The sequence below is a fragment of the Petaurus breviceps genome, unplaced genomic scaffold (genome assembly GCF_028583685.1).
Source record: "Petaurus breviceps papuanus isolate PSGF00001 unplaced genomic scaffold, PetGlider_PUasm1.0 191, whole genome shotgun sequence".
NCBI lineage: Eukaryota > Metazoa > Chordata > Mammalia > Diprotodontia > Petauridae > Petaurus > Petaurus breviceps.
The window spans coordinates 3726657-3737551 of NW_027185811.1; the positions used below are offsets into that span (position 1 = coordinate 3726657).

The 10895-nt window shown below is 40.6% G+C and overlaps 1 long non-coding RNA gene across 1 annotated transcript; it reads right to left on the minus strand.

Moving 5' to 3' along the window:
* Nucleotides 1-1874: 1874 nt before the first annotated feature.
* On the minus strand, nucleotides 1875-7937 carry LOC138164599 (uncharacterized). The gene is made up of 3 exons (XR_011169135.1): nucleotides 7824-7937; nucleotides 4401-4494; nucleotides 1875-4302 (listed from the first exon to the last, which is right to left on the minus strand). It is a non-coding gene; the product is annotated as an uncharacterized lncRNA (long non-coding RNA).
* Nucleotides 7938-10895: the final 2958 nt, after the last annotated feature.

Genomic DNA, 10895 nt, shown 5'->3' on the forward strand with positions numbered 1-10895 from the left:
CCTGGGTCCAATGGGATGTTTTTGGATTTTTTTTGAGCTTCTATTCTAACTATATCTTTTCTGTAAATAGCCTTTTGCTATTTGTTAATTGATATTAACTAATTAAATTGATAGTGGAGTACTAATCAATGGTATTGATAACATGAAAGATATATTAACTGTCACTGTCCGTTGATAATGGGAAGAACACACAGGAATGGGATTTTGTTTTCAATCAATTAAAATCTGTCTTCTCTTCCTCCTGTCCTCCCTTTCTATTGAGAAAGAACAATAAAACTCCTGTTAGAAACATTTATAGTCAAGCAAACTAATTCTGGCACTGCCACATCTGGGAAAGAAATGTCTGTCTATACTTTGAGTCCATCATCTCTCCATCAGGAAGTGGACATGTGTAGCAGCAAGCACCCCGGCTTCCCCAGGGTGTCTGCCCATACAGGTTCTTGGATCTGCTTTGATAAAGGAAAGCAACTTAAAATGGGTTAACAAGCTTACTTTAATCAGTCAAACATGTATCGTTTACCTTGTTCAGGGGAAAAGGTCAGCACCCCGAACTTCAAAGTATACAGGCAGAATTATCAAGACAGAAACAGATCAAGTAGACAGATTTCCGAATTGTCCAACCATTACATCCATAACCAGTCAACATTTGGGTTTTTCAAAGCCGGGGGGGCTCTGGACAATGGCTTTTCAGAATACAGATCAAATCACAGAACACTTCTCAAAGTGAGCCCCCAAAACAAAGCTACACATCAGGGCTTATATAGCCTTCTCCTGGCTCAGAGAATGTAACAACCTTTTGGACCCACTGGCCAATCAAAAAGTATCTACTGAAAAACAAGCCTCCCACCCCAGGCTTCAGGTACACTGTAGCCTAGGGGCAGGGAAGATCTTCCAAATTTGCATTCCCATTACAACATGTTTCTTCATGAGTCTTCTGGAATCTAGATGCCCATTTTATTGATCAGATTTCCCAAGTCTTTCAAAGTTGCTGGTCTTTACAATATTGTTGTTATATAAATTGTTCTGTTTCTGTTGACTTCAGTCCATATCAGTTCATATAAGTCTTCCTAGGTTTCTTTGAGACCATCCCCTTGATTATTTCTTTCTGTACAATAACATTCCATAATCTTCATTTACCGTAACTGGTTCAGTCATTCTCCAGTTGATGATTCCCTCAGTTTCCAATTCTTTGCCACCACACAAAAAAGCTGCTATACAATATCTTTGTATGTATGGGTCTCTTCTTTCTCTGATCTCAGTGGAGAATAGATCTAGTAGTGGTTTGTTAGGTCACAAAGTATGCACAGTTTAATAACTGTTGGAGTGTAGTTCCAAATTGTTTTCCATAATGGTTCAGAATGGCTAGACCACTTTGCAGTTCCATGAATTATGCCAAATCATGTGCCTATTCTCCCACAGGCCTTCTCTTCCATCTCCTTCTTTGCCAATCTGATGGGTCTGAGGTGGAACCTCAGAGTTGTTTTCATTTGTGTTTCTCTAATTATTAGTAAATTAGAGCATTTAAAAATATGACTTGATAACTTGAATTTCTTCCTCTGAGCATTGTTTGTTCAAATCCTTTGACCATTTATCAATTCGGGAATGACTCTTATTCTTATAGATTTGAATCTGTTCTCTCTATATTAGAAATGATTATTATTATTAGAATAATATTAATAATTAATAAATAAATTAATTTAATAATAATAATTTGATAATGAAATAATTAATAATTAATAAACGAATATTAGAAACTATCAGAGGAATTTGCTGCAGACTCCCTACTCTGCCTCCACCTGATTATTGTGTAACTTTCTCTTCCTTGATTTTTTTTTTTGGTGTAAAACCTTTATTAACTTTGTATAATAAAAAAATTATCTATTTTTTTATGTTCTGTGAACCTCCTGTCTAGTCTGTTTTGTAATGAACTCTTCCCCTATCCATAGATATAACAGGTAATTTCTTCCTTGCTGCCTTAATTTGTTCATGATATCACTCTTTATGTCTAAATAATTGGGTGTCAGAGGTTGGTCTATATTTAGCTTTTGCATTCTTTCCCCAGTTTTTCCAGCAATTTTTTGTTGAATAGTGAATTCTTACTCCATTAGCAAGGGTCTTTGGGTTTATCAAACATTAGGCTACTGTGCTTGTTTCTTTCTGTATATTGTATAACTAACTGATTAACCTCTCCATTTTTTAACCAGTACCAAATTCTTTTTGGTGATTACTACTGTGTCATATAGTTTGAGATCTAGTACTGCCATTCTCCCTTACTTTCCATTTTTTCCATTATTTTCCTTGAAATTCTTGACCTTTTGTTCACCCAGACAAGATTCTTTATTATTTTTTTCTGCCAAAGTAATTCTTTAGTAATATAATATGTCAGAACCTGGTTATATACTGAATTGGATTAAAAGTTATTAATTGAATTAACAAAAAGAAACCCTTGTCATGGCTTCTCTAGGATCAGCTAGGTGGTACAGCACTGGGTCTAGAGTTAGGAAGATCTGAGTTCAAATATGGCCTCAGGCACTTACAAGCTTGTGACCCTGTCACTGAAATCTGGGCAAGTCACTTAACCTCTGCCTCAGTTTCCTCAATTGTAAAAATGGGGATAATAGAATCTACCTAAAAGGATTGTTGTGAGGAGTAAATAAGATAATATTTGTAAAGTGCTTAGCAAGATGCCTGGTGCATATATCAGGTACCTGATAAGTTGTCATTCAGCTGTTTTCAGTCATGTCCGATTCTTCATGACCCCTTGAGGATTTTGTTTTTTGGGTTTTTTTTTTTTTGTTTTTGTTTTTTTTTTTGTTTTTGCAAATGAATAGAATCTTTTTGGAGTGGTTTGCCATTTCCTTCTTCTAGCTCATTTTAAGATGAGGAATTGAGCCAAACAGGATTAAGTGACTTGATCAGGGTCACACAGCTAGTAAAGTGTCTAAGGCCAAATTTGAACTCAGGAAATTGTCTTACTGACTCCAGACCTGGCACTCTATCCTGTGGAACCTAGCTCATAAATCATTAGGTACTTATTAAGTACTTCAATACATCATTCTTTCTTTCCTTCCATCTACATCAAATCATCTCTCCAATTTTTGCAAACAGGTTTGTTCTAGGCATCTATGGGGGTGTCTAAGCCAGTGTTAGTACAAAAAGTGATCCTCTGAGCCATTCCATTAAGCTTCTCTCTTTTTTCCATTTCAAATGTTTGTATTTTTAGCAATTCTGTCACCTTGGTGACCAAATCTCCCATGTTTGTTTCCTAGAAAGACATGATACTTCCCCAGAAAATTTCCTAATGCAAATCTAAAATGTCCCTCTGTAAACGATGTATCTAATTCCAGCCTTTCCCAGATGTGTTGCATTCCTGTTCTGCTCAGGGGATCTTGCCCGTCCTTCGCCTGCACATGAGTTAGTTGTGTCATAACTCCTTTCAATCTCCTTGTTGTTAGACTTCCTTTTCTCATTAAAGCTTCTACTCTCCTAAGCAACTCCTCAAAAGGGGATGTGCAAATAAGTTCTCAGGAAGTATCTCTTCTTTTTAATGAAATAATTGGCTCTGAACCCTATCCCCCTTAATAAAGTGGAGAAACCCCCTTTCTCCTAAGCATTTGCTCATCTATATCTACAGCTACTCTATATCTATTCATATAGAACCCTTTATTCTCTCAGATTTAAACATTATACCGTTTCTATACCATTTGTTAACATTGTAACAAACAATAAAACAAAGACTTAAATTACTATTTACAATTCACTGTAAGGAGGATCACAGCCAAAGTCACTTTTAATGATCATTGCAACTGCTGACTCTTTAATTCTGGAAACATAGTACCACCATTCGGGGTATCAATGAAAGGTTTTTTTGTTATTATTATCTTCATGATTTTTTCTGAAAGATATGAGTTAAAAGTCCAATTCTCTCAGGAAATAAGTTCTCTTAGTCCTTTTCCTTTATCCTCTTTTCAGCAAGCATGATTTATCCAAAATAAGTTAACTCTTTTTCACAGAATCTTCATAGAATGTCAGTCAAACTGTTACTATTTAAGATCCTGTTACCTCTAAATGACACAGTAACAGTATCTCTAGAATATCTTTGAGAGAGGCTAGGGAAGTTGGTGTTACACTGTACTGATCTTTCTTGTAAGTTTCTCTTCCCATGACCAAGGAATCCATCACAGTATTAAAAGCTTCATGATCCCAGAGGAGGTACATAGAATGGTGGTGGTGATGGTATCCAATTCTAGACTTCTCTTTTGATTTTGAGGGCACAGAATCAATATTGCCCTTAGAGATAAGCTGTGAAACAAGGTAAAGGTGCAACTATTAGCTCATATTCAGAACATAAGGTAGGAACTACTCAGGAAGAGGTACAAGTGACAATGATGAAATTTTACCCATCATTCAGGATAGAATAAATCCCATTTCCTCCACATGCTCTTCTTCTCAGTTTTCAGACTTGCCCTGGGTTTTATCTCTCTCCTAAAATCCCTAGGAGACAATATAGTGTTAGCAGAAAGAACCTTCTCAGATAGGAGCCAGGAGATGTTAATTCTAGCTAGTTTCAGCTTTGTTATTATTAGCATTATGACCTTAGGTAGGCTTCTTAACTAAGCTGGCATTTTCCAACCCAAACAATGCCAATTTTTCACTTAGCTCTAATATCTAAGGGTGGTGTAGTAGATAGAATACCAGGCCTGGAGTCAGGAAGACTCGTCTTCCTGAGTTCGAATCTGGCCTAAGATGCTTACTTTGCCTCAATTCCTCATCTGTAAAATGAACTGGAGAAGGAAATGGCAAGCCACTCCAGTATCTTTGCCAAGAAACACCCAAATGAGGTCAGTAAAAGTCAGGCATGACAAAAGCAACTGAACAACAACTAAATTTTGAACCATACTTTCTTCAGGTCACCTTAAGAGCAATTGAGGGATACACGATGGCTGTGAATAGGCTGCACAATGAAGGACTACACAAGAGAAGCACAATTATAAAATATTATTAAAGAAATGTATGCCTGGAAAAGGAAGTGGGCTAATCACACATTCAGAGAGAAGGATGATCAATGGACCTCCCACGTACTTCTTTGTTATCTGTACAATGTCAAGAGATCTAAAGGAAGGCCTGAGTATGGAGGGTAAAGCCCCTGTGAAGAATCTGTGGGAGGTCATGAACAGAATAAGGTATAAATGGTTTGTGACCTATGCAGCCAGAGAGAGTATCCAAATAAATTAAATCACAGATCTGACATCACAGGTGATATCATAGTTCTCTTACATTTTGAGTAGAGTAGCACTCTAGAAAGGGTAAAAATTGAAAGTACAAGACAGAAATAACACTTTAAAAATGTTTTTAAGTTTTAAGAAGTAAAGATCCACATGGATTAAAACATGGTATGGTTATAGTATCGCAATGAGACTGCTGCTGGGTAGGCCCACAAAGGCTATTGTGGCTAAAGCAGTAGGCTACTGCACCACTCCTCCCTGTTCCAGACCCAAACCTTCATTTGGACAACATTTTCCCCCAATTACATATAAAAACAACTTTGAACATTCATTTTAAAAATTTTGAGTTCCAAATCCTCTATCTCTCCTCTTCCCTCCCTGATACAGTAAGCAAATTGATATAGGTTATCCATGTGTAATCATGTAAAACATATGTCCATATTAGTCATGTTGTGAAAGACACAGACCACCCCTCCCCCCACAAAAGATAAAGTGAAAAATAGTATGTTTCAATCTGCATTCAGACTCTATCAGTTCTTTCTCTGGAAGTAGATAGCATTTTTCATCATGAGTCCTTTGGAATTGTCTTGGATCATTGAATTGCTGAGAAGAGAGAAGTCATTCATAGTTGATTATTGTCTAATATTGCTGTTACTGGGTAAATGTTCTCCTGGTTCTGTTCACTTTGCATCAGTTTGTATAAGTCTTTCCAGGTTTTTCTGAAATTATCCTGCTTATCATTTCTTATAGCACAATAGTGTTCCATTATACTCATATACCACAACTTGTTCATCAGTTCTCCAGTTGATGGACATCCCCTCAGTTTCCAATTCTTTGCTACTACAAAAGGAGCTGCTATAAATTTTTGTACAAATAGGTCCTTCCAAACATTCATTTGGACTAGGTTCAGTCCTCTGGGAAATGAGTTTCTAATGAAAGTGGATAGGCTCCTCTTTCTCACTCTCTTTGGCTCCTTAACCCACCCACCCCCATTACTAATTAGCTTAGGTTATGGCTCATGTCTAGGATTTCCTCCAAAAGAGTAAGTAAAAGGGTACTCAGTATATAATGATTCAAGCACAGCACATGTCTTTTATGCCCACACATAAAAGAAATGCTGAACATAAATGACTTACAGCATGAAGTAACAGAACAGGATTCAAAAGCTTAACTTATGACTACTGTTACAATCTTCTAGTAGGCTGATACTTAAATCTCACCTATTGCAGATTTATTTAAATTTTTTATATTTTACCTCATCTCTGCACTGTTCAAACAATTCCCATTATATATGTGCTGGTAAAACATGCAGGGCATATATTTAGATGCCATATCCTCATGGCTCCATGGAAACTGAGTTAAGGGACACAGCAAGTGGCATCTTTCACCATCCTACTCTTGGAAAGTGGCTCCAGGCACTCCTGACACTATTTGAAGCTGGAAAGGAAGAACCATTTCAGGTAAAGGTTGCTCCATCTAAACATCCATTGAATCATCAGATAATCAGCCTTTGGCTTTTTTATCATTTCAAAGTGCAAGCCCTTTAGTCCTGAATCACACAATGTTGGGAGCAGGTCCTAAAGCTCCCACAAGGTTGACTAGAATCCTAAATGGCAACTCTAGGAATGTTTCATGGGATAGGTCAATTTAATCTCTGCTACAATAGAAAAGTTTTTTCAGACTGGTAAAAATTTTGTCAAGAAACATTGGTTGGAAAACACTCCCATCATAGAATCATAAAACTAAGGCAAAAAAGCTCAGTGGTAATTTGGTTGAACCTTTTCACTTTATAGAAGAGGAAGCGAAGGTCTGGAGAAGTTAAATGACTTTCAACAGTTCAGACAGAACACTGTACACAGCAGAGTTTGGAATCAAACCCAGGTGCTGTAACACCAAGTGTAGTATTCTTTCCATCGTGGAATCGCTAACTTGAAGGTTTAGATCTTCTGCCTGCAAGCCCATTGTTCTTCCCACTCCCCCACTCTCTCAGACTCCAGCTTGGTTTAGCTATTCAACAATGCTATTCCCATTCCAGATGGGAATCCAGGGAACTCATTTTTTCCTTTCCAGAGCCTGATGAAGTATAACTATCTCACGGCAGTTCCGTCAAGTAGGCGTTCAAGTTCTAAATTTCCCACTTCAACGCAATTCCCAAGCAACACCAAGTTAAGTCCTATGGCTCTGGGAAGAATCTTAAGTAGCTCAGACTTTCCGTTATAAACCCACATTCCCTGATGATTTTTTCCACAAGAACCTTCTTCGGTATAACACAGGAAAGCTACTAGCACACTTTGTAAGTTCTAGCAGGGAGTGGGGAGGACAGTTCAGTACCAGATTTCAGAAATGGGAGCCTGGACTAGGGGTAAGGAACTCTCTCGCCATAGATCAAAACCCTGATCCTCTCTGCTTAAATCACTGAAGACCCTGCCTATTGAGGGAATGGATAAGTGAGTCAACTTCATGTTTCAGTTGCACAGGTCTTTCTTTACAAGAAGGAAGGTCAAGCATGTCACAGAGAAGTCTAAATCACAGTCACACTCCCGTCCCCACACCCTCCTCAAACCCACACTCACACCCACACATCCCTTCCCCCCTCACCTTATCAAACCCCAAGGATTTTTCATTTGCTATCTAAGAATTGAGCGATTCACGAATGCGCACGCGCAGTTCTTCCGTTCTGACCTCAGCTAGAGACCCAACCCTTGCTCCCGCTGAGCGGCCCCGCCCCTGACCCCTAGTAGGCCAATAGGTGGCAGGCATGGAGGCGGGGCCTGAGGGAGGGCGGCAGGGGCATTCTCCAGGTTCCTTGGCTTACACTCGCTGTGTTGTGGTCACGTGGCCGGCTCTGGCTCTGGGCGCGGCGCTTGTTTTGGTTTCTCGCTGGCTCGTTGGGCCCGCGGGGCAGGTGCGTGCTGGGTGGGCTGCTTTCCTGCCTCAGCCTCGGGTCCCTTCTGCACACCAGCCACCAACCCCTAGCGTCCCTGTTCCTGGGGAGACTGCTCGAGCCATGTGGCTCCTCCGCTTCAGGAAGGTGGCGCTCCTAGGATGCCGCTCGGTAGGTGAGTTACTGCAGCGCGCACGGAGCTGGAGGACGCCCGGCTGCCCCCGGGAGCCTAATGCAGTTGGGGTTCGTGGGAGGGTGGCCCCAGGGGCTGACGGTGCACTAAGCGCGGGCACACAGGGGTTAGTAACCAAGATGGTGACTCACTCGTGGAGTGTGAGCTGCCTCAGGTGCACTGGGGGTTAAGCTTCCCGGGAGTGCGCAACATTCATCCGCTGCGTGCCTAAAACGCTTAAGCTGCCACTCAAAATGCCCTGAGGAGAACTAGGTGGTGAGAGTCAGGGTGGAGTTGGACCCCTGGATCCAACATTGCATACCTAGGCTGTGGCTTCCTGTGACTGGATCCATTACGCCTTACTCTGAAGAGACGGCTCTTCCCCCCCTCCCCTCCTCCCGGGGGACTTTGGGAATCAAAGCCCTTCCCCCACCCCTGTGCCAAGGAGTCCTGGAGCTCAGTCCAGGTTTGGGGGAGAGGAATATTTTGCACGTCCAAATCACTATTTCCCTCAGGGAAAACATCCTTGGCTCATCAATTTGTGGAAGTCCGGTTCTACAAAGGCTACGACCCCACAGTGCAAAGCAGTGAATTGGGGTGTTTCTCAGGGGCAGGGCTGTTTAGAGTGTGTTGGTAGATGTGCAGTAGATTCTTCTGGGTCCCACTGTTTTATCTGAATTCTCCCGTGCAGTGGACTGATCTTGATGGACCTTAACCTCAATCTCCCACCTTTTTTTGTTCAGCGTTGGAGGTGGGAATTAGAGCTTTGGAAAAGGACTGATGGATTGGGTGGCTCAGTGGCTGGGTGGCTCAGTGGCTCTGTGGCTAACACAACCTCTCCTCTCCCTCCCAACTTTTTCATGCTCTTTAGACATTCCTTCCCTTCTCCCCTAAACACTCACTGATCCATCACCATTCATTAAAAATATTTCTTGGGAGACTCAAAGTACTGTTTGGTGTGTAGCAGAGTCCTTAGTTACCCACCAGTCTCTTCAGTTTACAGCAAGTCCCTGACTACAGTCAAGAATGAGTTTCATCTACACTTTGTGGACACAGCAGGGCAGGTACCATTTGGAGAGGGAGGTACTGAGCTCTGTCCCTGGGGAGGTAATGTGTTACAGCTTTTCTGCCTGTTCAGTTGAGAAGAATGAAAAAATAAAGTGTCCCTAAAAATTACCTCATATTTATTTTGTACATAATTAATATGTGTATATATATTTTATCTCCCTCTGCCCTCTTATAAAATGCAAATTTCTTGAGGACTGGGATTGTTTCATTTTTAATTTTGCACTCCCAGAGCCTAACAGTATATGTTGCATAGTTGTCATTTAATAAATGCTTGTTTATTGATTGATTAAAAGTGCTAAACCCTTTCTGGATTTTCTATTTCTCTTTCATTTGCTCCTTGAGAAACCAAAAACCTTGTTAATTTGAAGTAGCTTGGGTGGGGAGGCCCCCAGAATGTAGGTCTACCAGCACTGAATTGCCTGAGGAGGTTTTGGATAGGGTGTCGATCCCCATCAGTGGGTGGGTGATGGACTCTGTGTTTCCTGTCAGAATGAGTATATCATGCTGCCCCATTCCTTCATCGATGAGGTCCACTGCTTTGTGCTGAAGTTCTCTGTCATCTCTCTGCTAAGGTAAGTGACTAGGATGAAGAAGGGAGGAAGGGCAGAAGGGCTCTGGACTGACCTGAGCGCTAATGTTAACAGCAACTTCTTGCCTCTGAGGCTTTTAGCTATCAAGAATCTGCATCACAAACTACATACATGGGAAAATCCAGGGAATGATCCATGAAAGATTAAGCCAAAATGCTTTATCACTGTTGTGGGAAAGGCAAGTTTCCCTAAGGGGCTGTAGTTTAGTCAGGAAGCCACAAAGTAGATTATATTATGGACTGTTCTGGTAGGGAAAAGTGCTAGCCATAGGGTCCAGGGGATTGTTCTGTAAAATATGGATTCCATCAAGGACCTAGAGGGCCACATGTGGTCTTGAGGCTGAAGATTCCCCACCCCTGAGCCAGGTTATTCCCAGTGAAGGAGAGGTGGCTTAGATGGACTCAGGCTAGTTGAAAGGAAACAGGTATTTGAGGTCTAGAAAAGTGATAGTTTTTCACTTGTAGAGTTCTGGGGGAGGGGAAAACAAGGCAGATCTTTCTTCACATTGTGGTAAATGAATGACATCAACTTTGTGGGTTGGAATGAATGCTGGACTGGAAGTTGGATGTGTTATGGTTCTAGCTCTGATACTGATGAACTATGTGAATTTGGGCATGTAATTTTAACCTTTGAGGCTGTTTTCATATTTGCATGTAATTTTAATCTTTGAAGCTGTATTCATATTTGTGAATTTGGAATCCAAGTACCTGAGTTTGAATCCAAGACTGTCACTCATTAGTTGTATGACTATGGGCAAATTATTTAATGGCTCTGTGCCTCAGTTTTCTCATGTGTAAAATGAGAGTTAATCTCTTATCACATGATCTCTAACATTCCTTTTAGTTCCAAAAGCCTATAACTTCATAGTTTAAACTCTAGCCTAACATTCAGCCATGAGATTTCATTTTTCTCCTTCCCTTTCCTTCCCCAATTTAGGGATTGTGTCTAGAGATATA